Genomic DNA, 17,544 nt, shown 5'->3' with positions numbered 1-17,544 from the left:
CCTATTCCCCCACACCTCAGCCTCTGATAACCAGCATTTTGCTCTCTGTTTTTACAAGTTTGGCTTTTTTAGATTCCACACATAAATGATATCGTATAGTATTTGATTTTATCTGACTTATCTCACTTAGCATAATGTCTCCAAGTTCCTTCCATGTTGTCACAAATGGCAGGATTTCCTTCTTTTTTTAATTGAAGTATGATTGGCATACAATATTATATTAATTTCAGGTGTACAGCATAGTGATTTGACATTTATATACATTATGAAATGATCGACACAAGTCCAATTACTATTTGTCATCACATAAAGCTAATATATTATTGTCTATATTCCCCATGCTGTACATTAACTCTCCAAGCTTAAGTTATCTTATAATTGGAAGTTTGTACTCTTGATCCCTTTCACCCATTTTGCTGCCCTCCCCCTTCTCTGGCAACCATCAATCAGTTCTCTGTAACTATGAGTCTGTTTTTAGTTGGTTTGATCATTTGTTTTGTTTTTTGGATTCCATATATAAGTGAAATTATACGGTATTCGCTTTTCTCTGACTAATTTCACTTAACACAATACCTTTAAGATCCATCCGTGTTGTCTCAAATGGCAAAATTTCATTCTTTTTATGGCTGAGTAGTATTTCATTGTGTGTGTGAGAGAGAGAGAGATCTTTCTAATGATGGTCACTTAGGTGGCTTCCATGTCTTGGCTATTATCAATAATGCTGCAATGAACAGGGAGGTGCATTATATCTTTTTGAATTGGTGCTTTTATTTTCTTTGGATAAATACCTAGAAGTGGAATTACTGGATTGTATGTTAGTTCTATTTTTAATGTTTTGAGGAAACTCCATACAATTTTCCAAAGGGGCTGCACCAATTTACATTCCTACCAATGATACATGAGTGTTCCCTTTTCTGCACATCCTCACCAACACCTATTTCTTATTTTTTTGATAACAGGGTGGCTCAGTCAGGTTAAGCATCTGTCTTTTGCTCAGGTCATGATCCCAGGGTCCTGGAATGGAGCCACACGTTGGGCTCCCTGCTCAATGGGGAGTCTGCTTCTCCCTCTCTCTCCCTCTGCTTGCCACTCCCTCTGCTTGTGCACACACACTCTCTTTCAATCTCTGTCAAATAAATAAAAACTTTAAAAAAAAAAGAAAAGAAAAATGTCTATGTAGTTCCTCTGCCCATTTTTAAATCCGATTATTTGGGGTTTTGTGTTGTTATTGTTGTTGTTGCTGTTACTGAGCTGTATAAGTTCTTTATATATTTTGGGTATTAACTCCTTATTCAGTGTATGGTTTGGAAATATTTCTCCCATTCTGTAAGTTGCCTTTCATTTTGTCAATTTTCTCTGCTGTCCAGAAGCTTTTAAGTTTGATGTAGTTCTACTTAACTGATTTTTGCTTTCGTGTTGTGTTTTTGGTGTCATATCCAAAAAATCACTGCTAAAACCAATGTCAAGGAGCTCCTTCCCCGTTTTCTTCTAGGAGTTTTAGAGTTACAGGCCTTATGTTTAACTTGAAATAGCATTGAAATAATTATTTTTCCATATTTATTTGTTTTCTTTATGAGGGAACAGGTCTGAATTGTGACAGCTGCTACTACCAAAGCTAGTACTTAAATTCTGTCTGTATTTTTTTTATTTTTACAGCTGTAAAAGTTATTTGCCTCTTATCATTACCTTGTAAAAATAAAATGATGTTGATGAAGAAAGGCATATGGAACTCACCATGAAGTCCACTATAATTCTAATGTAGCACTAAATGATCTAGTCTGGGTAGTATTCAGATGCTAAATATAATTTATGGCTGGGACATTCATGCTGCTAAAGTTTTAGATCTCTTGTTCTTACTGAAAATCCAGCCTACCAAATGAGTAAGGATAATTCTGCTTTACAGATTTTGTACTGTAATTATTGTTAAGAACTATAATCATTAAGTATAATTAGCATCAAGTGGAGTTTTACACAACAGTAAATGGTAGCATAATTATAGATTCAGGCTGTCTGCTACTACAAAATTAAGTTAAAAATTTCAAGCAATCTGTGTTGTAGTTAATACATATTCACAAGCTTACAGTATATTGCCTATGAACCCAAGTAAGATTGTAAAGTTCACTTAGGAGATCTGAATCAAACTACTTTTATTTCCTCCGAGATATCAAACTCTTTTGAATTTCACTTGTTATGATTCACATTCAGCTTCTATAGACTCCGTTAAATTTAAAGAAGATAAAGACAGAAAATAACAGTTTACCTCACAAATAACTTTATGTTTACAGTGTTGAATAAAAGCATTTTTATTTGTTCTTATATCTTTCCCACAAAACAACAAAAACCTCACTAAAAACAATAAAAGGAATGAAAAACAGAAAAAATAATCCATATTCAATAAATTAACTCCCTCAATTCCAAAACTCATACAACGAAGTTCACCTGCCAAACACGATGGGTTCTGGACCAAGAAGAGAAGTGCTAAGAGTCAACTTGTGCCTGCTAGAGCTCTAGCAAGTACAGAATTCCCCCCCACCCCACCAAATGAGTACCTCAATCTAAAAAGGTTTAAGCTATGACTCTGTTTGGAACATTGAAATCTAAAGGATGAATGGGCAGCAGAAGAGGTGGCGGTCCTGTAACGATTTGATTCCTTTAAATATTCCTATGTCATTAAATATTAAGGATTGAATCATGCTGCCACATTTCTATTATTTATCCCCTAAATTCTCAGTAGAGCAAAGATCACCAGACATGAATTAGTAATTAGGAGGAAGAATGGGCAAAAATTACCAGATTAAAATACAGCCAATCCATGCCCAAGGGACCTTGTTCTGAGCCATATCATCCTCCTAGCAAAACTGATATGACCCAGATTAAAAAAGCAAAGTAATAAAATGACAGATTTGATGAAAGTCTCCACAAGGCCACAAATGGTAAGTGCATGCAGTCATAGATCTCCTCCTTCCCCATATCTCCTCTCTTGCTCTCATTCTGTTCTTCCAGACATTAAGCAATTTCATTTGCGGATTAAACATAATCAGAAAGAAACCAATATGGAACATGCATTAAACTGGAGGGAGGAATGAAAAGAGGCAGATGAGGAACACAAACCAAATGAAAATTAACCCAATGAAATGTGAAAAGTCAGGCAAAGAATTTCTAGTCCCTCAAAGAAATTATAGCTCTGAATTCTTTCTTTAAAACAAATTTTTTAAAGATCAAGGAGCAGGTTCAATGTTCAAAGAAGAGACTACTGAAAGAGGTGAAAAGGGAGCTTATGAGCTCAGAACAGAAGAGTAAAAGGAAAAACAACACAATAGAGACAAATGCTAGATTAGTACCCGCACGCAAGTGCACACACACACACACACATGCAGAGTCAGGAATATAATGAATAGAATTCTGCAATTCACAGAAAACATGAAAAAGGACAATGATTTAAAATTGAGTATAAATGATAATAGACATAGAACATAAGAGATCTAACAAGTGCATTATTGATGTTTTTCTGGGAAAAAAAAAAAAGAACTGAAGATCAGAAAAAAATACTCAATCTAAAATAGAAGAGAACAATCCTGAAATGATGACTTTAGTCTGCAGATCAAAGAAGTATAGCATATTCCAAGAAAAATCAATACAATAAGGTCAGCACTGGGACATAACCTCTGGAAGTTACTGAACCATAAGGACCAAAGAAAGAATCATACAGACATCCAGGTACGAAAACAAAAATTCACATGCTAGGTTGGCCTCAGTCTATCTATAGAAGCTCTCTTGCTAATAGACAGTGTAACAGTACAGTCAAATTTTGAAAGGAAGAAAGGACGACCTTAGAATTTTATACTAGTATGTTTATATACCAAGTATTATTAACTAGTATGTTTTAACCTATAGACCTAATTTGGATATCTCTATTTGTTGCAATATTGTTCTTTCATTGCAAAAGAAAATCCCAAATCATGTTTTGTATTTCATTGCCATGTCTGTTCAGTCTCTTTAATCTAGAACAGTTCCACCCACCTGTTTTTGCATTCTTCACTTTGATATTTTTTAAGAAAAGTCTCATAAATAGGTGTTGGTTCAAAAACTGGCCCCTATCCATGAAAGGCAAGGAGAGAACAAAGCAGCAGTCCACTTCAGATTGGTAGGTGGCAGATTTAATAAACAAGGGAACTTACATACATGGCTTGTCTTGGGCTGCAGCAAGATAACTTTAACTTAAAAGTTTATACAGAGGCCTTAACTGGGTTCAGTCATGCACAATGCCCATATGGTCTCAAGAACACCTTATTCTCTCAAGGCCATGTCTTTGAAACAGCTCCTAGTGTGGGAATAGCAGGCAGAATGTACATTCTGAGGACAGAGAGGAGGGTGAAGAAATTCCAATTGTCCAGGTCCAGCTTGAGGGTCAACCGATGGTCACATCCTCTACGTGAACTTCTTCAACAACTGGGGATTTTTCCTCAAAATCATACTCAGGTTATGTATATTTGACAGGAATACCACAGACATAACCAAGTGAATAAAATTAAAATCGCCAGTAATGGGACAAGTTGATATCATGATCCTTTTCATATAATGAATGGAGAATAATAAGCCCAAATTTTAAAATATTAATGTATCTGATATAAAATATAAATACATCCCTGGTTATACTTTTTAAAAAAATATAGAAGTATACATAGTGAAAGTGAACTACCTATCATACTATCATCCCAACCCCCAAGTTTATTTTTTTTCTCAAAGGAAAATGCTAGTAATGGTTTGGTGGATATTTGTCACACCTCCTTCTGTGATTTTACATATGTATAAAATATATACTTAGGTTGCATGGTTTTTTTGGGGGGTGAAATGATATAAGCATAATCATATTGCATATTTTGTCTTAGATTTTACTTTGTTCATTTACTGTATTTTAGAGTATTTTCATGACAGCTCACATATACCTCATTTTTTTATCTGATGATTAATATGCTGCTGCATATATGAAGCATAATTTATTTCATTTTCCTTGTATTGGTGGGCATTTAGGTTGTTTCCAACTTTTCTTTTTTTATAAGATCTTATTTATTTTTTTGAAAGAGACAGAGCAACACAAGTGAGGGCAGGGAGTGCTAGTGAGGGGAGGGACAGAGGTGGAGGGAGAGAGGAATCTCAAGCAGACTCCCTGCTGAGTGTAGAGCCTGACATAGCCTCAATCGCACAACCCTGAGATCATGACCTGAGCCAGAACCAAGAGTTGGACTCTTAACTAAGCCACCCAGGCACCCAAGCTTGTTTCCAACTTTTTAGTATTTCACACAAGGCTGTAATAAGCATTCTCACATATCTTTTCATTTACATATACACACATTCCTGTTAATAGAAATCTAGGAATGAAAAACCTGAAAGGTATGACATTTTGATTTTTTTGATAAATCATGCCAAATTATCCTCTAAATCGAGTCACCATTTTGTTTTTACTAACTATATAATGAGAATCTGTTTCTTCCACATCTTTATTGACATTTCATATAACAACAATTTTTGATATTTGCTAATCTATTGGAAAAAATCTTATTATTGATGGCCAGACAGGCTGTGTGTCTTTTCATATGTTTATTGGTCATTTTTATAATTCTTCTATGAATTATTTGTATCCTTTGCATACTTTTAATGTGCATATTTTTTCTTGTTTATTTGCAAGCTGTTCTTTATGTTTCTTTGCATATTAAGCATATGTGATTCTTAAGCTGCCAAGATGTGTTCTCCCCATACATGTGTTAACTGTCTTTTATTCGACTGCACTTTACACTAGATCACTGAAAGAAACAAAAAATCAAAAGTCCCATTGTCTTGATTTTACCAAAGGGAAACTTAAAACCTACAGAGAGAAGCGTATTAATTTGCTCTAAGTCAGACAACTAAGGCCTTAGTCTTATATGAAGATGCCAAAATAAGCATAAGATAGTGAGAAAAAAATCAGAATTTATAGTTTTGGCTAACAGACACATGAAAAAACATTCAACATCATTAGCCATCAGGGAAATTCAAATCAAAACCACACTGAGATACCACCTTATACCAGTTAGAATGGCAAAAATTAACGAGGCAGGAAACAACAAATGTTGGAGAGGATGTGGAGAAAGGGAAACCATCTTACCCTGTTGGTGGGAATGCAAGTTGGTACAGCCACTCTGGAAAACAGTATGGAGGTTCCTCAAAAAGCTAAAAATAGAGCTACCCTATGACCCAGCAATTGCACTACTGGGTATTTACCACAAAGATACAGATGTAGTGAAAAGAAGGGGCACATACACCCCAATGTCCATAGCAGCAATGTCCACAACAGCCAAACTGTGGAAAGAGTGGAGATGTCCTTCAACAGATGAATGGATAAAGAAGATGTGGTCCATATACACAATGGAATATTACTCAGCCATCAGAAAGGATGAATACCCATCATTTGCATCGACATGGGTGGAACTGGAGGGGATTATGCTAAACGAAATAAGTCAAGCAGAGAAAGACAATTATCATATGGTTTTACTTATATGTCGAGCATAAGGAATAGCATGGAGGACTTTAGGAGAAGGAAGGGGAAAATGAGGGGGGGAAATCAGAGAGGGAGATGAACCATGAGAGACTATGGACTCTGGGAAACAAACAGGGTTACAGAGGGGAGAAGGGTGGGGGAATGGGTTAGCCCGGTAATGGGTATTTAGGAGGGCATGTATCGCAGTGAGCACTGGGTATTATATGCAAACAATTAATCATGGAACACTACATCAAAAACTAATGAAGTACTATATGGTGACTAACATAACACAATAATTTTTAAAAAGACCTTTAAAAAAAAAGAATTTTTATTTTTGTAAAAAGACCTGGGTTGGAGCCCAATCTTTTTTAATAATAGACTGATCTTGCATCTACTGTTGAACAAGGACTTTAAACCCCCTGAAAGACAACTGAACTTGGAATCCAAAAGCATGTGTTCAAGCCTTGGTTCTCCTGATATTAGCTATATGTCCTTCTTGCAAATCAAATTCTTCATTTGCAAAGTAAGAATACAAACAGATTCCCTACATATTTCAAATTGGTGATGTGAGAACCAAATGTCATAAATATGAAAGAGCTTTTATGTCTTTAAAATATTACAAAAATACAGGCAAACCCAGAGTGACTTTGGGTGATACAAGGTAATTCCTCACACAAAAAATAAACCATTACCTATCACTCATTTACTAGTTCTAATGAAATAAAGGAAACAATGTTTTAATAAACACACAAGATGATAGGGATTTCTGTTGCACAGAGATTCTCATTCTTCCCTGTCATTAATCTTCACAAATCCAACATTTGTTTTTAATAGGCCACACACTCTTCAAGCTCCAAATTTCTACCATTTCTTATTATTTTCTTAAATTTAGTTTCAGTTCACTTGGTTTAGAACTTGAAATTTAAGTGCTCAAATCTATTTTTACTACGTAAGATAGAAAAATGTTAAAGATAACTTTACGGCATTAATAATTCAATTTTGAGTCATCTCAAGAGAAGAATTACGTCAGATTATAGAAGTTAATCATTATTTTATATGAACTATAAATACAACCATTGGCATATAGCAGATTGTCATGAAATCGTCATAAGATAGATACTTAAACTTATCACAATAGGTGACATGAGTCCTTTTAAAAATATTTTTCAATCTAACCATTTCATCTTCTCAGAAGAAGAGTTGCAAATGAAACTTATTATTATCAAGTATATGCAAGGTCATCCGACACCTTGCTGCAGAAAAATTAGAAGAGGAAAATAAGACCATTAATTGAGTATCCATCACTTCGATGAAACTACGCATTGAATTCACTCTCACATATACCTATTTCTTCCAGCTTCAGAACAATGTGTATTAATAGAGACTAAGTATTTCCTTATCAGCATTAACACAGCTGCTGAAAATCATTTACATGCAGAATATTCAGAAGATTTTTTTTAAATGCAAGGGTTTCTTCTTTTATAATAGAAATGTCTATTTCTATTATAATATTTTCATGATATTTTCATGCTAATATTTTACTGACAAATATGAATGGTAAAAGTGATAGCTTATTAATTGCAATTAGCCAACTATAAATAACCGAAATGTTCTCAATTTTAATTTAGCAATATTAAAAAGATGAAAAAATTTGGTACAGCATACATGTCTAGGAAACTGTGTATCATAGACTAAACAAGACAAGGAACATGCACTGACTTAATAGAAACATATATAAAAGCTGTCAAGGGTGCAAAAACTCTGCTTTCCTTATTAGAGATCTAATACTTCAGAAAAACATAGAATTAAAAAATGTGTAAATTAAAACACTTAAGTCCTATACCTTAATGATTCCCTTGATATGTATTTGCTGATGTTTACTATTTGATAATAACTTTCTATAATTTTACCATATCTATCCTTTTCACATAACTCAGGCCACAAGTCTGAACATCAGTATTTCAATAAAGTACATATAGAGGTTCCATTTTAAAGTCAATGTGTATGATCCGAAAAAAGGTCATTTTAGCATAATTTACAGGTGAGGAGGTTATCACTGCTCTTGATTTCCATCAGAAGGTTCCTCAATACTAAATCCTCAATGAATGAATCAATAAAAAATGCAATTTGAACATAAGTTTCATAGAAAGGTTTTCTTCTTTTTAAAACGGCGATTTAATTTTGACCATTGTCTGATTTTGAGCTTTTCTGCATTCCTGATCATAGCTTCTAGTCTTTTTCATTTAACAAAAATTCAGAAATGTCTTTATAATGAAAGATTCCATGGTGGTGGACTAGTCCCAAAATAAAAAAATAATCACTAAATCCGGGAGCAAGATCAGCGATCTCTACTCTCTAGTTAAGAGACTATAAACTAACAGTCATTGACCTAGTTGGGTTTTTTTTTCACTCAGTTAAAATCAACAACAACAAAAATAAGTGAGCTACTAGTATTTAAAAACAAGGATATTTCTTGTGAAATTTTGAGTTTTCAGTTTCCCTTTGAAAGTGGGACATCCAGCACTCAATAATCACATTCCTACATGATAGCAGTTGCTGGAGCTAACCTGAGGCTGCCTCCTCTGGCTGGGGCATGCACCCTTCAGGTCTCTGCAGTCCTCACCATGTCGTCTTGTGCTGCACTGGCCCTGCTCTCCCTCCCTGCCCCCTGCCTCCCTGCTTCCCTGCCCCCCCCCCTTTCGCTTTTCTCTCTCTCTTCCTTTCCCTGCCTGGCCTCCCTGGGCAGTTGAGTTTGAAACCACAAACTGAAGATGAGCAAAACTACCCTCCAACCAAGAAGATAAAATGAAGATATCAGTCTACTTTGGAATCTAAGTGTCACTTTATGAAGTGATCTTCCCTTTCTGAAGACACCTCCTGATGTACCATAAAACTCTCATCTAAAAAGTAAGGAACACTTTAATCTTGGAAACTGTAATTTGCCATAAGGATTTTTAAAAACTGAGTTAGTGATATTCGTTCCGTGTGGACCAAGACTTAGGCACCTGATCTATGAGATTACATGTGTCCCTCTGCCCCACTTTCTTGCATGTTTAGATATGTTAAATGTTTAGAACAATTAAATTTGTGGCAACAGAGCAGTTGGCAGTTAAAATTATGGGAGTGTCTTATTTTCATGTGTGTGTGTATGTTTGCATTCCAAGTCAAATTTTTAGGTTCTATTTGTATAACTAAGAAAAATAATAGCCATTATTTTAATGAAAATTACAAACAGAGATTCTATCTCAAGTCTTTACGAAATGTAAGTGTTGGAGGAAAAGATGCCCACATTCTTTTTTTTTTTTAAGATTTATTTATTTGAGAGAGAGAGAGAGAACAGGGGGAAGGGCAGAGGGAGAGGGAAAGAAGCAGACTCTCTGTTGAGCATGGAGCCCAATGTGGTGCTCAATCTCATAACTCTGAGATCATGACCTGAGCCAAAATCAAGAGTCAGATGCTTAGCTGACTGAGCTAGGCGCCCCAAGGTGCCCACATTCTTAACAACTGAACTCAGTTTTAGGGTTGGTTTTGTTAACATATTACAATTAAGTTTACTGATTTTGGCCATATCACCAGAGGAAGAGTTCCCTATATGCAAAAAAAAAAAAAAAAATACTCATAATTTGGAGGGTGGAGGTGGGGTAGGGGCATTGTTTGTCTCTCCCAACAAGGTAAGGTTTGCTTCTCCAGAGCTTTCTTTCCACAGCTATATTCCCTTTCCTCTGACCTTTTAAAGTAGCAGAACTAAATTTCACCTGAAGGCACACCTCTAGATTTTCATTGTACTTTCTGTTCTCCCTCCCTTTTCCCATTTCTGAAGTCCTCAAAATGGCCTTTCTCATTTCTGATGTAGCTTGAACTTTGAACTGCAGGTCAGTCCAGCAGTTCCTGACTGCCAGTGACAGAAGAAGAAGCTGAGAGTCAGGATGGAAGGTGAAAGACCATTTTCTTTGGGTATCAGTGAGGTGCTTAACATGAATCATGAAACTAGAGCACTCTAGCTTTTGAAGTCATTTGGGGAGAAAAGGCCACACTCCATTCAGCCATCCAGGGATGAGAGGGAAATCTGACCCAAGAGTCACAGCATAGGACTGGCAAGGTAGGAACGTGCAATGAAGCCAGGTCACCACAGTGAAATATCAAATAACATCACATCACTTGTACCCATGCAAGAAGGTTGTATTATTATCAACATCTGGACAAAAAATAATAATAACAACAATTTGCACAGTCCAAGAGGGGGAAAGTCACATTAGGGGAAGGAGGGTTAGAGAGAAGAGAAAACTTATAGACCAGAACTAGAGCATATTCACCATTGACCACAATTCAGGGGAGACCCCTGCATTTGGGAGAGATGCACATGTAGGCAAAAACTAGGCACAAAAGCGAGGACAAATTCTCCTAAGGGGCATCTAGAAAGAAACTCCTTTTATTCTTACTGAGAAACAAGAGGTGAGGCAGAAATCCTGTTTTCCCCAAGAATGATCTTTTCAGGTCCTTCTGGGGGTCTGAGTTTGTTCAGTTGAAATTTAACTCTGCCCCACAGAACTATCAGTTGGTTCTATACACAAAGAACAGTATTTTCTGAGATTGTTTCCACTGAACACCCTTCAGTTGTACATGATGTTCTCTCTGCCTGAATCCTCTTTGCTTTGCATGGCTGGCTCCCTCTCAGCCTTCACAGCTTATACACCGTACAGTTTATACCTCACTTCCTCATAGACATGGTCCTGCATCTGCCGCCATCTAAAGCAAGTTCCTCCCTGTGATTCAGAATCTCAGTATCTTATTTAGTTTCATTATAATACATATCCCAAAACATAATTTCTTTTTGTTTCTTTTCTTCCTTCTCTATTGACTATCCACCCCATGGTACTCCTATCCCACTACATTGTTAGTGCTGGGAAACAGCAGAATGTGTTGGTCTGATTCACAAATGTGTCCCCTAGGTACCTTGAAAAGTGTCTGTCACACTCATTGCCCTACAGTTTTTTTAAAATAAATGTTCATGAGTGGCTCAATAAAAATTGTTCCAAGGTTAGATTCACTGATGATTAAATTCATTAGATAGATATAAACTAAGTGAATCAAATTTCTTTATGGAAAGATTCCTATAATCAATTGAGAGCCTCCAAGAGGAGTCTATACTTTTTTTTTTCACTGACTCCACTATCAAACTGCTTTTTCATGGACCACCTGTTATTGTCAGCTCTATCTGGGTTCCATCATCCCTTTACTAGAAATATCAATTGGCTAATGGACTGGGACAGCTCCCTAGATAAAAATGCCTTTCAAGTAATACATTTGGTTGCCATACCCTGACAGACATACCTTCATGAGCACCCAAAATCATTTTATGCCTTCATCATGCAATCTTCTTTTTTTTTTTAAAGATTTTATTTATTTATTAGACAGCAATAGAAACAGCCAACGAGAGAGGGAACACAAGCAGGGGGAGTGGGAGAGGAAGAAGCAGGCTCATAGCAGAGGAGCCTGATGTGGGGCTCAATCCCAGAACGCCGGATCACGCCCTGAGCCGAAGGCAGATGCTTAACCGCTGTGCGACCCAGGCGCCCCCATCATGCAATCTTCTAATTTATAATTTATATGAAACTCTCTTCTCTGCCACCAATGATTCTGATTTCTAAGTTAAAGATATATCACTCATAAATCATTAAACTGGAATTCTGATTTACAAATCCATCTCCTATAAATTTGACCAGCATGAAACTGAACCCTCCTGGATAAAATTATGACAGATCAGTTCTCTGGTACTGGAAAACTGAGGAACAGAGCCTCCGTCAAAATAAAACCCCGACTTCACAGCCTCCTGGCTGACTATGACTTTATCTATAATTAGAGAAAATCTGAAAAGTAGCTTCATAAAATCATCATAAAACTTAAAAATATGTTCTAGGACATTGCTATTGGTATCCCTAGAGATCTGTTAAGCATAGTCCTTTGTCTGAATGCAAATACCAATCAGTGGTAAGTTAATTCACGCATTTATTCATTCATTTACTAAATATATATCAAATACTTTCTAATGTGTCACGCCTGTACTGGTGCTGGAACTACAGTGATAAGAGGGCATCTGCTCTCAAATAGCTCAGAGACCAGAGAAGACAGACCAAAATACGAAATAAAATTAAGATTAACATACTTCCATTATAAGGGTTATGATAAAATGTATTTATGGTACTGAGGAACACACAGAGAGGCATATCTTGAATTCAAGGAGAATAGTATCTTGGAGGTACTAACCCTTGTTGGGCCATGAATAGCAAGGATGAATATCATAATATCATTCAGTGTTGCAGAACGCATATTAACTATCTGCCAAATATAGGATTCCTCCCCAGTAATGGAAGAAAGTGTAATCACTAGCCAGAATGCACTGCTTTAAACTAACTGCTCTCAAAGGTGTACTGAAGCTCAGCTGAAAGCAGTGAAGTTTGAAAATGTGAGCACCTGTGGGGTTTGTGTCCTGACTAATTTTTAGGTGTTCTGTGTGCTTTGTATTTATTAAATTCCATGTAGTAAAACAGTGTACCTGGATTATGTTAGCATGCTTACTACCAGAAAGGTGTTTGTGGAGTTACCATGTAATATCGTTAGAAGATGCTCATTCTCACAGTGGAAATACGTTTTCACTTGGCATTTCTTATGTAAGAGACCCCCCAAAGAATATTCTCCTAGACTTTAGTACTAAGAAAAAAATGACTTTCCAGACAAACTCATTTGACTTTTTATCATACAAAAATTATGATTCATCCCATGTTCCTTCCCTTTTGTGGTAAGGAAGAGAATCGAAAAATAGAGTGTTTAGATGTTGTGACTACCTCCTCACGGATTCCAGTACAAATATTTTTGTTCTTCTAAATTATTTCTGATCATGCTTTTCACTTGCTTAAGTCATTTGTTCTATTATATATATTCAAACACTACAAACCATTAAAAACCCTTTTGAAGTAAAAAGTATTCTAAAGTAGGTAGATCGTTGCAAGGATAGATAAATGATAGTTTTCATTCTCCTAAAAACAGATCTTCAAATATAGTCAATATTAATGCTGCATCATGCTTTTCTACTTGCTTTTTAATCAATGAAAATATTATTACTACAATAATTTTAAAGTATATTTTACACCCAAGAATGTACTTAGTTTTTCATAATTCGTTCATCACCAGGATATACATATTTACTCTTTTAATCACAGCATTAATGAATTAATATTTTCTAATGCATGTAAAACAGTACCTGGCATAGAGAAAGTGCTACTCTAAGTGCTTATTTCATAAATTGTTCTAGAAATATTGCAAACAGTTGCTAAAACTTGAAAATTATCAAGAGGGTTAATTATATAAGAGTGCATGGTTAGCTGAGGAAATACAAGTATTCCAAGAAAAAAACAATGGCAAATATTTTTAATACTTCCTAAGACACTTCAAATAAAATTTTAACAAAGCATCATTGTCTCTTTTGTGTTACAATATTAACATTTAAAACAAATGTGCCTTATGATGGAACTGACATCAACAGATCAACACTCCCCAAGAGAAGTTGCAAAACAGCTCCTACTGTGTCCGAAATATTAAAAACTGGTTCATTGTGACTACCAGGAATATAGTACAGAATGAGTACACAATGTACAACTGCATATAGTGATGTTAATAATACACGAGTAGATTCTTGATTCACCAAGTATATGGCACTCTTGAAACGAAGAAGTAAACAGGGGACATGTGGAAAGAAGGCACAGTCTCTCAGGCTCTGAATACAATAGTGGCTATTATTAGGAGCTTGAGGGTGAAGGAACAGAAAAGAATCAGGATTCTTTAGAGAGTATTCTTCAAATTCTTCCATCTTAGTGGATAGCTATAGGCATGATAACATTTGACTAAAGAAAAAATTAAAGAAGTGGCTTCATAAAAAATTTGAAGTGTGATTTCTCTGAGGCTCATCTCCATGCAGGGGCAGAACCACTATCAAAGTTAGACCCAAAAGAGCTTTCTATAATTCATTACAAAAAAGCACCACCTAGGGATCTACTGAGCAATGAAAACTCTAAGCTCCAGTTAGAAACTAGAAGAGGCTAGGAATCCAATTGGTACCAAGTTTTATCCCAGTGGATCACAAAGATATTAACAATACTCTAGCTTACACATAAGAACTAGATTATAAGAATAAAGCATGCAGCTGGGGCCCTTCCATTTAGTCTCTGCAACAACTTCCAGGTCTAGGTAAGTTGTTTAGCCTTGCATTTGCGTCCAGTTTCAAGTACATTACACATTGTGCTGTATATTATATATTTTGGTATACACAATGCACTTGGATAGTGCACACCTATGTGAAAGGTTCTGTGCCTTTAAAACTGACAGTGATAATGAAGCCAACTTCAGGTGTCATATATGAAATGGCAAAGTTATTATCAAAGCAAAGGCAGAAGCAAATTCTCAAATGTGTGCTTCGAGCCTAACAACAACTTCTATCTTCTGTTTGAAAACCAGTCCTCGTTTGAGCCACAGTGAACAGATGGCTTCTCCTCTACTGATTAGCTGTAATGGGACCTGCTTTCTCATCTATAACATGGGAATAATATTAATATCTTCCCCCCCATATGGGTAATTTCTGATCTTAAAGGACAGTTAAAAGCTTCTATTAGCATGCCCTAGAACAGTGCTTGCCAAGAGAAATGCAACATCTTTTATATCTGATGCATATTCTACACTTAGAGTATATCTCAATTTAGTTCAAGCCTCATTTCAAGTACTCAGTAGCCACATGTGACTAGTGACTACTATACTGAACAAGACAGTCTTAGAATATACTTAACATTCATTAATACAGTAGTATCAATGTTTGTAGTAGTATTTGACTATACCTCGGTATCACTGGTATTGGTATTATTATTACACTTACAAAAATTCTAAGCTGTGCTTATAACTGTTCATAGAATTATAAAATAATTTTAAACCTTTGTTAATTTTCAGAAAAAAAGGCCTCCAGTGATGCTACAAAAGCTAATAAAAATGAAAGCAGATATGCACCTTAATATGTTAGGAAAAATTACAAAGCAAATTGTCAAAGAGCATAGCAAACATTAAAGGGAAAAAAATGTATGAACATGGGGGAATTTTCAGATAGAGCATATATTTCAAGAAAAGGTTTTTAAAAGGCAGGAGTTAAGACTAATAAATATAGGTCCAAATTTTGGCTTATAGCCAATATAGTGGGAATTATTAACTAAACCCTCTGCTTATTATCCAGGAAATCAAGATAAATTTAAAGGCCTTAGCAAGACAATTTGGATATACAGTTTTGACTTAAGGAAAAATCAGAGTTGTACAAGACCTTCTAAAACATAATTACCTTATAAATCTGGGAGCCTCTTTGGGGGAAAAAAAGTAGCTTGAAGTTGTAAGAGACCTATGCCTAAAGGAATATGTAGGCCTTGTTATTAGATTCCAAGGGAGGAACTTCACAGGACACTGAGCCTTCCTAGGTCTGGCCTAAGAGACTACTGTCCTGAATCCACAGAGCATTCTATCTCTCACCTGATCTCTTTCTGACAACCCCTAATCATGCTGCAAATACCAACTTAGCCTTCTCTTCCTTGGGAAGCTTTTCCTGACTCAAAAAGACTCTGATAGAGGTCTATGGCACCTTCCTTTGCCTTTGTGGTAGTTCTTACCACAACGTATTCCAATTCTAAGAATATGTACCTATTTTTTTCTTCTTGAATTTTTTTTTTCTTATTTACTTTCTATCCCTGAATTATCTTGTAATTTCCTATGCTTTCAACCATCCATACATATAGCTTTTAAATCTATGTCCAAAACCTGCTGGAATTCTCTACCATGATATATACAAAATTAAAATTATCAACCTATCTTTTTCAAAATCTCCCCCTCCTACTCTCCTCCTGACTTCTATTTAACAGTCTCACTGTTCTCTTGATCACAAAAAAAAAATTAAAAAATTAAAAAAATCTTAAATTCATTCATGGCTCTTCCACTCACTGTGCCACCCAAACAAAATGTGGCCAGTCCTGTAGATAGCCCCACTGTCTCCAGAATGCGTTTCCATTATGCTGACTCAGACCCTTATCAGTTCCTACCTACATGAACACCTTCTGGCTGGCCCTCTAATTCAAGAGTCTCTCCTACCCCAGTCTGCTGACACATTGCTGCCAAATTTTCTCTATTTTAAATCTTTTTATTTGAGTATAGTTGACCCACAATGTCACGTTCACTTCAAGTATAAAACATACTGATTCAGCATCTCTAAATATTATGCTTATGTTTACCACAAATCTAGCTATCATCTGTCACCATACAACACTATTACGTTATCACTATGTTTCTTAAGCTGAAAAGTATGGAATACTTCATGAATTTGTATATCATCCCTGCACAAGGGCCATGCTAATCTTCTCTGTGTTGTTCCAATTTTAGTATATGTGCTGCCAAAGTGAGCACAGCTAAATTTTCCTAATACATCTCTTTGTCCATGCTACTCCTCTGTTTCCTTTTCTTGTCTCGGCATATTAAATCTTAATCTCTAAGCCTGCTTTCTAAATCCCCCATAATATGACCCAAAACTATCCTTCCAACCTTATCATCTACAATATTCTCAGTTAATTAAATGTTCCAGCCAAATTGTCTGTTATTGCAAAGAATCCTTATACTTTCTCAATTTCATTATTTTTTCATTTCCTTTGCATAGGAATACATCACTCACACAATCTATACCTAAAAATACCTTTTATTAAAAAAATTATCTTTCCCTCACTTCAATCCCAATTTGTATTTATATTATTGAGTTCCATCTTTTTTTATAGCTTCTAGTCAACTTTAAGTTCTTTGAGGAAGGAATCATGTCTTGTTTTTCTTAGTATTACTTTCAATCCATCACCCTAGAGAAAAGCAGTAAAAATATGAATGGAAGAAGAAAACTCACCAAATGATATCTCTGCAAATGTCGCATAGTGAATTAGAAGCAAATTGGAAGAATCTGGTTATGCTCT

General features: G+C 35.6%; 1 non-coding gene across 1 annotated transcript; it reads right to left on the bottom strand.

The window, feature by feature from the left end:
* Positions 1-16,889: 16,889 nt before the first annotated feature.
* LOC121105454 lies at positions 16,890-16,996 on the bottom strand. Its single transcript, XR_005837982.1, has one exon. It is a non-coding gene; the product is annotated as a U6 spliceosomal RNA (small nuclear RNA).
* Between the last annotated feature and the right edge of the window lie 548 nt (positions 16,997-17,544).

The sequence above is a fragment of the Ursus maritimus genome, unplaced genomic scaffold (assembly GCF_017311325.1).
Source record: "Ursus maritimus isolate PB19 unplaced genomic scaffold, ASM1731132v1 scaffold_26, whole genome shotgun sequence".
NCBI lineage: Eukaryota > Metazoa > Chordata > Mammalia > Carnivora > Ursidae > Ursus > Ursus maritimus.
This window is presented reverse-complemented; position numbering and strand designations above follow the sequence as displayed.